Raw genomic sequence first — 13,736 nt, 5'->3', positions numbered from 1 at the left:
CAGGCCCTTCAGAGTGCCTCAATACACCCTGCTGGCAAATGCATCATGGGTGTCCCTGTGAGCCGCCACTGGGGGCGTGTGTATCCAACCACAAAAGCAGCAGCAAAAGCTGAGTGTGCCCACCCCCAAACTACAGAACTCTGGACACCACAGTCACGCCTTTCCAGAGTGCAGGCCTCCTGAGCCCCACCACCCCAACGAACAGTTCGTGGGTGCCACTGTGAGTCCCCACTGGACATGCATGATTTCAAACAAGGGCACAAGACAGCAAAAATTGGGACCCTCCCCCACAAGGCTGCTGACTTCTAGACACCGCAGTTGCACCTTTCCAGCTCGCAGAACTATATCAAGAGAACCCAAATAGCTCAAGTAGGGAGCTATGCAAATTACCAAGCCCAGGAGACTTGAGAGATCACATCAGTAGCACCATCCCCAAAAGAACCTGGGTAGCAAAGCAAACGTATCTACAATTACAACGTTACAGCAAAACATGGGAAGGCAAAAGAGCAACCCCCAAAAGAAAGAAAAAGAAGATCACCAGAAAGGGAGTTAAATGAAATTGAGGCTGGTAACATATCAGACAACGAATTCAGAGTAATGGTTATAAGGATGCTCAAATGGCTGGATGAAAAATACACACAACTCAATGACAAATACACACAACTCAATGAGAATTATAAGGAGCTGGATGAGAATGTCACCAACATGAAAAAGAACCAAGAGGAAATGAAGAATGACATAAATGCAATTAAGAACACAATGGAAGGCTTAAAAAGTAGACTAGAAGAGGCTGAGGACCACATCAGTGATTTAGAAGACAAGATAGGAAAAACACACAAACACAGCAGTAACTGGAAAGAAAATTTAAAAAGCAAGAGGAGAGCCTAAGGGAGCTTTGGGACAACAGAAAACAAAACTACATTCGCATAATAGGGAGTCCAGAAGGAGAGGAAGAGAAGCAAGGAATAGAAAACCCGTTTGAAGAAATAATGACAGAAAACTTCCCTGATATGGGCAAGAAAAAAACTACGCAAGTCCAAGAAGTACATAGAGTTCCAAACAAGATGAACCTCAAAAGACCGAAATAAGAGACATCATAATTAAATTGGCAAACAAAAATGACAAAGTAAGAATCTTAAATGCTACCAGAGAGAGACAGAAAGTTACCTACAAAGGATCTCCTATTAGAAGATCAACTGATTACTCAACAGAAACACATCAGGCCAGAAGGGAATGAAATGAAATATACAAAGTGATGCAAAGCAAGGGACTGAATCCAAGAATACTATTCCCAGCAAGGCTATCATTCAAACTTGAAGGTGGAATCAGGAGCTTCACAGACAAAAAAGGGCAAAGAGAGTTTATTACCACCAAGCCAGCAATGCAAGAAATGCTAAAGGGACTGCTGTAAAAAGAAGAAAGAAAAGGCAAGAAGAAACACAAACATTAAGAAGAAAAATGACAACAATCAAGTACTTATCAATAATAACATTCAACGTGAATGGTTTAAATGCTCCAATCAAAAGACATAGGGTAGCTGAATTAAAATACCAACAGCATATTTCACAGATCTAGAAAGAACTCTCCAAAAATTCATCTGGAATAAAAAAAAAATCCCGAATAGCTTCAGTGATCCTGAGAAAGAAGAACAAAGTAGGAGGGATCTCAATACCAGATAACAAGATATATTACAAAGCCACTATTCTCAAAACTGCCTAGTACTGGCACAAGAACAGACATAGATCAATGGAATAGAATAGAGAACCCAGAAATCGACCCAAACCACTATGCTCAATTAATATTTGACAGAGGAGGCAAGAACATACAATGGAGTCAAGATGGTCTCTTCAATAAATGATGCAGGGATATTTGGTCAGACACATGCAAAAAAATGAAACTAGACCACCAACTTACACCATAAACAAAAATAAACTCAAAATGGATAAAGAACTTAAACATAAGACGGGAAACAATAAAAATATTAGAGGAATCCAAAGGCATCAAAATCTCAGATATATGCCAAAGCCATTTCTTCACCGACACAGCTCCTAGGGCAATGGAAACCAAAGGGAAAATAAACAAATGGGACTACATTAAAATAAAAAGCTTCTGCACAGCAAAAGAAACCATCAACAAAACAACAAGAAAACCCACTGCATTGGAGAACATATTTGTCAATGATATCTCTGATAAGGGTTTAACCTCCAACATTTAAGGGAACTCATACAACTTAACAAAAAAAAAAGACAAACAACCCATTTAAAAAAAATGGGCAAAGGACCTCAATAGATACTTTTTGAAATAAGATATAAGGAAAGCCAAGAGACATATGAAAACATGCTCAAAGTCACTAATCATCCAAGAGATGCAAATCAAAACAACAATGAGGTACCATCTCACACCTGTCAGAATGGCTATCATCAACAAATCAACAAATGACAAATGCTGGTGAGGAGGAGGAGAAAAAGGAACCCTCGTTCACTGTTGGTGGGAATGAAGTCTGGTGCAGCCACTGGGGAGAACAGTATGGAGTTTCCTCAAAAAACTAAAAATGGAACTTCCATTTGACCCAGTGATCCCACTTCTAGGAATATATCCCAAGAAACCAGAAACACCAATCAGAAAGGATATATGCACCCCTATGTTCATAGCATCACAATTTACAATAGCTAAGATTTGGAAACAGCCTAAGTGTTCATCAGTAGATGAGTAGATTAAAAAACTTTGGCACATCTACACAATGGAGTACTATGCTGCTGTAAAAAGGAAGGAACTCCTACCATTTGCAACAGCATGGATGGAGCTGGAGAGCATTATGCTAAGTGAAATAAGTTAGAGAAAGATAAATATCATATGATCTCACTCATTTGTGGAATATAATGAACAACATAAACCGATGAACAAAAATAGATCTAGAGACAGAAGCATCGATCAGATGCTCAAACCTCAGAGGGAAGGCAAGGGAGGGTGGGGCTAAGGAGGAGAGATCAACCAAAGGACTTGCATGCATGTATATAAGCATAACCAATGGATACAGACACTGGGGGGGGTGTGAGGGCATGAGTGGGGGGATAATGGAGGGATAAGGACACATTTGTAATACCTTAATCAATAAAGGGAAAAAAATAAAATAATATGGTCAAAAAATAATGGTACATCTACACAATGGAATACCACGCTGCTGCAAACAAGAAGGAATTCTTACCATTTGCAACAGCCTGAATGGAACTGGAGAGCATTATGCTAAGGGAAATAAGCCAGTCAGAGAAAGATACATATCACATAATCTCACTCATTTATGAAATACTAGGGGCCCAGTGCACGAATTCGTGCAACTTGAAAGGCACTGTGGGCTGCGAGGCTGTGGTGGGCACAGGGTCAGGTCTTGGTCCATCCTCCACGCCCCCGCCTGGCCCCTCCCACCACAGCCCCTGGTCCCCTGTCTGCCAGAAGCCCCGCTCCCACTGCAGCTCTGACACGCTGATGGCACCAGCCCCACTTGCATCTGCTGATGGTGCAGAGCCATTGGGGTCGGCGTCAGCAGCATATGTGAGCAGGGCCGGCGCCATCAGCGGGTGCGAGCAGTGGCAGCTACCCTGATCACCCCTCAGGAGCAGGTGGAGGTGGAGAAGCCCTGAGGGGCAATTGGGACTGGCAGCCGCCGCTTGCACCCGCTAACACTGCCAAGTGATCAGGGCCGACGCTGGGCACTGGCAGCAGGTGCAAGAGGTAGCTCCGGTGCCAACAGCAGGTGCAAGGGGGGCTGGCACCAGCACCAGGCGCGAGCGAGTGCTGGGCAGGACCGTGGAGTGCAGGAGCAAAGAATTTTCAGTAACCACCAGAGGCCTGCCCCAATGACAGTGACTGGTGCCCTGCCTTGGTCTGGCGCCCCCGCTCACCTGCTCCACCATCCTGCTGCAGCTGATGCCTACCATGTTCCTCGCTCTGCTGCCTGCTGCTGACACCCGCCATGTTCCGCGTGCACCCCATGGTGGTCAGCGCACGTCATAGCAACCGGATGTTCAATTGTTTGGTTGTTCCACTGTTGGTCTCTTTGCATATTAGGGTTTTATATATATAGATAATGAACAACATAAACTGATGAACAAAGATAGAACCAGAGTCATAGAAGCATTGAACAGACTGTCCGACCTATAAGGGAAGGCAGTGGGGTGAGGGGATAAGAGATCAACCCAAGGACTTTTATGCATGCATATGAACATAACCAATGGACACAGACAGGGAGGGGGGAGGTGAGGGCATGTGCTGGGGGGTGGGGATGGGCAGGGAGAGGTCAAGGGGGGAAAAAGGAGACATATGTAATACTTTAAACAATACAGAATTTAAATTAAAAAATATTAAATCCAGTAGTACATTAAAAGAATAAAGCAAGCATTATTCGACATTAGGGAATATATTAGAGAGTTCTCTGTATCAGTGATTTTCAACCTTTTTCATTTCATGGCACACATAAATTATTTATTAAAATTCTGCAACATACCCAAAAATATATTTTTTGCTGATGTGACAAAAATAGGTATAATTTTGATTCATTCATATTGGACAGCTGTTGTGTTAAATGTCATGTGTAAATTTGATGTTCTAAGGGAAAAGTGATTAGTGCCCCTGACTAAGTAGTCAGGTATTGCATGTTTTAAAAATGTTAGTGGCCAACCAGTTGAAAATCACTGCACTATATAGTAAAAAGGAGAAACAATATGACTTCTATAGACACTGAAAGGCTTTTGATAAAATTTGCTATTTCTCGCTGATACTTTTTTATCAGTATAAATAAAACTGAAGTCACTATCATGATAAATTATTATGTATCAGAGGCATTTATAAAATAAAATGCTTACCGTTATCATTATCAGTATATTGTATTCTAAAAGAACAAGCTAATTTTTAAAAAAGAACAAAATAAAAAGCACAAATATTGGAAAAGAGAAAGGAAAATTATTATTTGCAAGTGATATGATGTTTCTGGAAAATTCAAGGAAAACACCAAACAAAACAAACAAACAAAAAAACCTATTAGGAATTAGAAAATGTGGTAAATGACTAATTCTGAATTTAAAAGAAAAAAATAAATAGCTTTCCAATAAATTGACAAGAATCTGCTAAAAATAACAGAAGGAAAAAAGTGTATTAGTAGTAATTCAAAAGTTAATATATATAAAGGCAAAAAAGAACTGACAAACACCAAACATGGAGGACCTATATAAAGAAAACTTTAGCACTCTGTTGAGGGTCATAAAAGAAAATGTGAACAAATGAATCCTTTTTGGATATAATGATTTCATATTGGTTTATTTATTGATTGATTTCAGAGAGAGGAAGGGAAAGGGAGAGATAGAAACATCAATGATGAGAGAGAATCAATGATCTGCTGCCTCCTGCATTCTCCCTACTGGGAATGAAGCCCACAATCTGGTCATGTGCCTTGACCCAGAATGGAAACATGATCTGGTTTATGGGTTGATGCTCAACCATTGTGCCACACCGGCTGGGCAGAATGAATTCATACTGTAAAGATGCCAATTCTAAAATAATCTATAAATTCAATGCGATTCCAATCCAAATATTAGTATGATATTTAGATTCTAAATCTAAATGACTTAGACTAAATGATTCTAAAGTTTATAAGGAAAGGTAAGAATACTACCATCTCTGAAGTCAGAATGCCTGGTTTAAATCACAACTATGGAAATCAGTGTGGACTCTCCTCAAAAATTTAAAAATGGAACTGCCATTTGACTCAGTGATCCCACTTCTAGGAATATATCCTAAGAAGCATGAAACACCAATCAGAAAGAACATATGCACCCCTATGTTCATAGCAGCACTATTTGCAATAGCTAAGATCTGGAAACAGAGTAGTGCAAAAATGGCTGCCAATGGGAAGGCAGACTACAGGATGGTGTGTGAGTGAGAGAATGAAAGGAGAGTGTGTAGACGTACAAAGAGTGTATATTTGTGGGTAAGGGACAGCTATATTCCAAGAGACTGTTGGGGACTGCCAGACTGGGCTCCCCGGAGCAGGGAAGCCTCCACTGCTGCTGAAATCTCTCCCGGAACAACCACCTCTGCCGCAGAGACCACGCCATCTTGAAGGGGAGAGTGGTCCCTATTGGAGGCCTATACATCCCGGGACTCTGCAACCACAACACCCAGGGACCAGCTGCGAACCCAGGAACACCAGATATCAAGCAGTGTGAATACGCAGACTCAGAGGAGCTCTGCACCTTCTCACGGAAAAGTCAGATTTCGCCTAGGGAAAGGAGAGAGATAGCTACACAACCAGACACCTGGAAAAGAGAGATCATGAGTAAACAAAGAAACAGCCCATATATGAAAGAAAAGGAGACATCACCAGAAAAGGAAGTAAACGAAGTGGAGGCAAGCAATATGTCAGAGAAAGAATTCAGAGAAACGGTCATAAAGCCGCTGAAAAGAACGGAAGACAAATTCAACAATATGTGTAAGAATTAAGAGGAAATGAAGAATAACTAAGAAGAAATGAAAAAATGACATCACTGCTATAAAGAACTCAACAGAAAGCATTAACAGTAGACTAGAACAAGCAGAGGACCACATCAGTGAGCTAGAAGACAAAGTAGGAAAAAATACCCAAGCAGAACAGCATCTAGAAAAAAAAAAGTAAAAAACAGGAGGAGAGCCTAAGGGAACTTTGGGACAACACAAAATGAAACAACATCCGCATAATAGGGGTGACAGAAGGAGAGGAAACTGAGCAAGGAATAGAAAACCTGTTTGAAGAAATAATGACAGAAAACATCCCTGATATAGGGAAGAAAAAACTCACACAAATCCAAGAAGCTCACAGAGTGCCAAACAAAATGAACCCCAAAAGACCGACACCAAGGCACATTATAATTAAATTGGCAAACACCAACAACAAAGTAAGAATATTAAAAGCGGCCAGAGAGAGACATAAAGTTACCTACAAAGGATCCCCTATCTGACTAACAACTGATTTCTCAACAGAAACACATCAGGCCAGAAGGGAATGGAATGAAATATACAAAGTCATGCAAAGAAAGGGTCTGAATCCAAGAATACTGTACCCAGCAAGGCTATCAATTAAAGTTGTGGGTGAAATCAGGAGCTTCACAGACAAAGGAGGACTAAGGGAGTTTATTACCATCAAACCAGCAATGCAAGAAATGCTAAAAGGTCTGCTGTAAAAAGAAGAAATAGGAAGTGAAGAAGGAATACAGGCGTAAAGAATAAAAATGGCAACAAACAAGTACTTATAAACAATAACTTTAAATATAAATGGATTAAATACCCTAATCAAAAGATATAGGGTAGCTGAGAGGATAAGAAAACATGATCTATAAATCTGCTGTCTACAGGAAACCCACCTCAGAAAAAAGGACTCACACAGACTGATAGTGAAGGGATGGAAAATTTTTTTTTCAAGCAAATGGAAATGAAAAAAAAGCTGGGGTAGCAATGCTTATATCTGACAAATTAGATCACAAAGTGAGTAACATAACAACAGATATGGAAGGCCACTTGATAATACTAAAGGGAGCAATCCAACAAGAAAAAATAACTCTGGTAAACATATACGTACCCAATACAGGAGCACCCAAATACATTAAAAAACTTCTGGAAAATATCAAGGGAGAGATTGACATCAATATAGTCATAGTAGGGGAATTTAATACACCACTACCACCATTGGACAAATCATCTAAAAAAAATCAGCAAAGAAACATCAATCCTAAATGACTTACTAGATCAGATGGAATTAATTTACATCTTCAGAACATTTCACCCCAAAGCCACAGAATCTACATTCTTGTCAAGTGCACATGGGTCTTTTTCAAAAATAGACCATATATGGGTCACAGGCAAAGTCTCTTAAAATTCAAGAAGATAGAAATCATATCAAGCATCTTCCCAGATCACAATGGCATAAAACTAGAAATCAACTACAATATGAACAATAAAAAAAATCAAATACCTGGAGGCTAAATAGCATGCTATTAAACAATGACTGGGTTACAAGAGAAATCAAAGAAGAAATAAAAAGCATCATGGCAACAAACAACAATGAAAACACAGCAATCCAAAATCTATGGGACACGGTGAAAGCAGTCTTGAGAGGAAAGTTCATAGCTCTACAAGCCTACCGCAGAAAACAAGAAACAATGATAATAAGTTACCTAACTCTACAACTCAAAGAGTTAGAAAAAGAGTGACAAGAAAAGCCCAGCATAAGCACAAGGAAGGAAATAATAAAGATCAGAGCGGAGATAAATGAAATACAGACCCCCCCCTAAAAAAAATACAAAAGATCAACAAAACCAAGAGGTGAAATAACAACCGATCCCACAGAAATACAAACGATTATGAAAAAAATACTATGAACAACTCTATTACAACAAAAAGGACAACCTAGACAAAATGGACATATTCTTAGAAAAATACAAGCTCCCAAAACTCAACCAAGAAGAATCAAAAAAACTGAATAGGCCTGTAACTACTGAAGAAATTGAAACAGCAACCAAAAATCTTCCAGCAAACAAAAGCCCTGGCCCAGACGGCTTTACAGGGGAGTTCTACCAAGCATTCAAAGAAGAACTAAAACCTATCCTCCTCAGACTATTCCAAAAAATTCAAGAGGAAGGCATACTTCCAAGCTCTTTCTATGAAGCCAGCATTACCATAATCCCCAAACCAGATAAAGACACCACAAAAAAAGAGAACTACAGGCCAATATCCTTGATGAACATAGATGCTAAAATCCTCAACAAAATACTAGCAAATCAGATCCAGCATTACATTAGAAAGATTATACACCATGATCAAATGAAAGTTATTCCAGGGATGCAATGATGGTACAATATTCACAAATCAATAAATGTGATAGTGAGAGAGAAAAGTCACATAATCATATCAATTGATGCAGAAAAAGCATTTGACAAAATCCAGTACCCTTTCTTGATAAAAACTCTAAGCAAAGTGGGAATAGAGGGATCATACCTCAACATAATAAAGGCCATATATGACAAACATACAGCCAACATCATACTCAATGGGCAAAAACTTAACCCATTTCCCCTAAGAACAGGAACAAGACAAGGATGCCCACTTTCACCACTCTTGTTCGACATAGTAATAGAAGTACTAGCCATCGCTATCAGACAAGAAGAATAAATAAAAGGCATCCAAATTGGAAAAGAAGTAAAATTGTCCTTATTTGCAGATGACATGATACTATATATAAAAAACCCCAAAGACTCCATCAAAAAACTACTAGACCTAATAAATGAATTTGGCAATGCAGCAGGATACAAAATTAACACCCAGAAATCTATGGCCGTTTTATACACCAATAATGAACTCACAGAAAGAGAAAAGAAAAAACCAATCCCATTTACCATTGCACCAAAAAAAATTAAGATACAGTGGGGCCTTGACTTATGAGTGTCCCGACTAATGAGTTTTTCGAGATATGAGCCGTCTCTCGGCCGATTTTTTGCTTTGAGTTGCGAGCTAAAATTAGGGTTACGAGCCAGCTTCAGATACCCCACCGCTAGTTGGCGCAGCGAACGTCACAGTGAACGCCACAACATCAGCCCAGCACCACGTGTCTCACTCGTTCACTGTTGATTTGACATACAAGTAATTTGAGTTATGAGCTCCGTCACGGAACGAATTAAACTCGTAAGTCAAGGCCCCACTGTACCTATGAATAAACTTAACCAAGGACGTAAAAGACCTGTACTCAGAAAACTACAGGACATTGGAAAAAGAGATAGAGGAAGACATAAACAAATGGAAGAACATACCATGTTCATGGATTGGTAGAATCAACACCATTAAAATGTCAATACTACCTAAAGCAATCTATAGATTCAATGCAATACCTATTAAAATACCAATGGCATATTTTAAAGATCTAGAACAAACTCTCCAAAAAGTCATCTGGAATAAAAAAGACCCCGGATAGCCACAGCTGTCCTGAGAAAAAAGAACAAAGTTGGAGGGATCACAATACCAGACATCAAACTATATTACCAAGCCATGGTTCTCAAAAATGCCTGGTACTGGCACAAGAACAGACATATAGACTAATGGAACAGAATAGAAGACCCAGAAATTGACCCAAACCATTATACTCAATTAATATTTGACAAAAGAGGCAAGAGCATACAATGGAGCCAAAACAGCCTCTTTAATAAATGGTGCTGGGAAATTTGGTCAGATACACGCAAAAAAAAAAAAAAAATGAAACTAGATCACCAACTTACACCATACACAAAAACAAACACAAAATGGCTAAAGGACTTGAATGTAATAGGGGAAACTATAAAAATCCAAAAGACTCCATAGGCAGCAAAATTGCAGACATATGTCGTAGCAATATATTTACAGACACAGATCCTAGGGCAAGAGAGACTAAGGAAAAAATAAACAAATGGGACTACATCAAAATAAAAAGCTTTTGCATAGCAAAAGAAACCATCAACAAAACAACAAGAAAGCCCACTGCATGGGAGAACATATTTGCCAATGTTATCTCCAATAAGGGTTTAATCTCCAACATTTACAGGGAAGTCATTCAACTCAACAAAAGGAAGATAAACAATCCAATCAAAAAATGGGCAAAGGACCTAAATAGACACATTCCAAAAGTGGACATTCAGAAAGTCAAGAGACACATGAAAACATGCTCAAAGTCACTAATCATCCAAGAGATGAAAATCAAAACAACAATAAGGTACCACCTCACACCTATCAGAATGGTTATCATCAACAAATCAACAAATGACAAGTGCTGGAGAGGATGTGGAGAAAAAGGAACCCTCCTTCACTGCTGATGGGACTGTAGACTGGTGCAGCCATTGTGGAAAACAGTATGGTGTTTTCTCAAAAATTTGAGAAACAACCTAAATGACCATCAGCAGATGAGTGGATTAGAAAACTATGGTACATCTACACAATGGAATACTACACTGCTATAAAAAAGAAGGAATTCTTACCATTTGCAGCAGCATGGATGGAACTGGATAGCATTATGCTAAGTGAAATAAGCCAGGCAGTGAAAGAAAAATACATGAACTCACTCATTTATGGATAATAAAGAACATTATAACCTGATGAACAAAAAGATAGATACAGAGGCAGAGAAGCATCGAACAGACTGTAAAATTATAGCGGGAAGGCTTGGGAGTGTTGCAGGTGGGGGGTAAGAGATCAACCTAAGGACTTGTATGCATGCATATAAGCATAACCAATGGACACAAGACACTGGAGGGGGGGATGAGGGCATGTGTTGGCGGGGGGGGGGAGGTAAGGGAGGCCAGGAAAAGGTCAATGGGGGAAAAAAGGAGACATATGTACTATTTTTAATACTTAAACAATTAAATAAAATTTAAAAAACGAAAACAAAAGATCTGGAAACAGCCTACATGCCCATCAGTAGATGAGTGGATTAAAAAGCTGTGGACATTTACACAACGCAATACTATGCAACTATAAAAAAGAAGGATCTCTTACCCTTTGAGATAGTATGGAGGAACCTGGAGAGTATTATGCTAAATGAAAAAAGCCAGTCAGAGAAAGACCAGTATCACATGATCTCACTCATATGTGGAATCTAATGAACAAAACAGATCCAGAGACATAGAAGCATGGAACAGACTGTCAAATCTCAGAGGCAAGCTGGGGATGGGTGTGTGGGAGGGAAGAGATCAACCAAAGAACTTGTATGCATATATATGCATAACCTAAGGACACAATAGTGTGGTGAAGGCCTGACGTGGGGGCCAGGGGCAGGCCTGATGGGGTCGATGGGGAATAAAAGGGGACATATGTAATATTTTCAACAATAAAGATTTAAAAAAGAAAAAAAAGAAGTCATACATAAATTAACAGTACATGGCAGGTGAGTCCATTTGTATATAATTCGAGATGATACATAATAAGTTTTAACTGCATTATGTTATTGTTAAAAAATGTAATCTACCTGGCTTCAGTTTTCTTCTTTCTGAAGATAATGTGGAATAATAAACCTTACTTTATTATTTGAGTTGCAAATAAAGGATAAATAAAATGGTAAATAAAATAAATTTTATTGCCCCTATATTGTTTAAATGTTTATATTACTTTACAAATTTTTAAAATATGCATTTTAAATGTGCAAGAAAAAAGTCTGAAATAATATTCAAAATACAGTTGCTAGTGGTGAACTGTAGAAAACTGAATTGGAAGCAGGGAAAACATTTTATTAATATTTTTGTTATTTGAATTTCCATAACAGTAGATAGAAGGTATAATTAGAAACTACAATCAATATATTGAGTTGAAATTTTAAAAACAGAGGTTAAAATTACATTTAAAAAGATAATATATAGTATGTTGTAGGTATATATCTTGTGGGTTCTGAAATAAAATAATTTATTAGAAAAAAAGATGTATTTTTCTCATGAATGAAACACAGCAGTTTGTCTTAAAAGTATGAGTAACATTCACCTTTTCTATTCATAGCTACATAAAGTATGAAGTTACCTAAAATGAAAAGTGACTTCTCCTTCCTATTAGTTTTGAGGGTAGCTGCACAAATACCTCACAGACTCCTATATACTTTCCCTTGTGAAAGGTAACTAACATTCCCAAAACACATCTCAGAGCACAAAACACCTATCTAAACTCACAACCATATGTTTAATAGCCTCTACTATAGAAGTTGGCATGATTCTAAGCTTTTCTCAACTTACAAAAATTTTTAAGAAATATTTTGTCATTTACCAGTCCCATAAGGTACTTCCCCCCGTTTTTGAAACTGATTCATACATGTACTGATTATGAAAAATAAGGCAAGTGGAGAGGACACAAATTTTATTTTAATTTCTATCACTTGGGTTTTTCATATTCCTTAAACTAGAAATACAGTGATGATTATTTGAAACTGTTGGTCATGTGCTGGACACCAGTTTTTACAAGGGGAAAGGAAACCACAGGAGAAATAGAAATAAACAGGTCAAGAACCCCAAGGATGTATGTAATCTGAGGACTAGTCCTCTTTTGTTTCCAGAGGAGTGGTAGTATACAATAATCCAAGTATGGCTTCATGGTACCCAAATAGGGGACCTCCTCTTTTGAAACTTTCTTATGGTCCAAATTTCAATACAAGGTTACTAATTCCTTCAGTCTAGACATGGAAGAATAAGAATCATACTAATAAAATTTGAATTTCTTTCTTTTTAAAAATCTTTATTGTTGAAAGTATTACATATGTCCTCCTTTCCCCCCCATTGACCCCATCTAGCCTACCCCCTCCCCCTACCCCAGGCCTTCACCACACTATTGTTTGTGACCATCAGCTAAGCATATATATGCATACAAGTTCTTTGGTTGATCTCTTCCCGCTCACACACCCAATCCCTCTTTTCCTCTGAGATTCCACAGTCTGTTCCATGCTTGTATGTCTCTGGATCTATTTTGTTCATCAGTTTATTTTGTTCATTAGATTCCACATATGAATGAGATCATGTAATACCTATCTTTGACTGATTTATTTCGCTTAGCATAATACTCTCCAGGTCCCTCAAAGGGTAAGAGATCCTTCTTTTTTGAGTTTATTTCTTAATGAAGTATTAAAGACAAACAATATATAGGTAACTGATGTTTAGTTTTATTGAGACCTTGTAAACGTTACAATATGTTACAAGATTGTGAGTTATCAAATTAGAATA

General features: G+C 38.4%; 1 protein-coding gene across 4 annotated transcripts in view; it reads right to left on the bottom strand.

Annotated features, from left to right (window-relative positions):
* The window catches only part of ZEB1 (zinc finger E-box binding homeobox 1), a 271,362-nt gene that overhangs the window by 119,936 nt on the left and 137,690 nt on the right, over window positions 1-13,736 (bottom strand). The window lies entirely within an intron of this gene.

This window comes from Myotis lucifugus, unplaced genomic scaffold, assembly GCF_000147115.1.
Source record: "Myotis lucifugus unplaced genomic scaffold, Myoluc2.0 scaffold_29, whole genome shotgun sequence".
Classification (NCBI taxonomy): domain Eukaryota; kingdom Metazoa; phylum Chordata; class Mammalia; order Chiroptera; family Vespertilionidae; genus Myotis; species Myotis lucifugus.
This window is presented reverse-complemented; position numbering and strand designations above follow the sequence as displayed.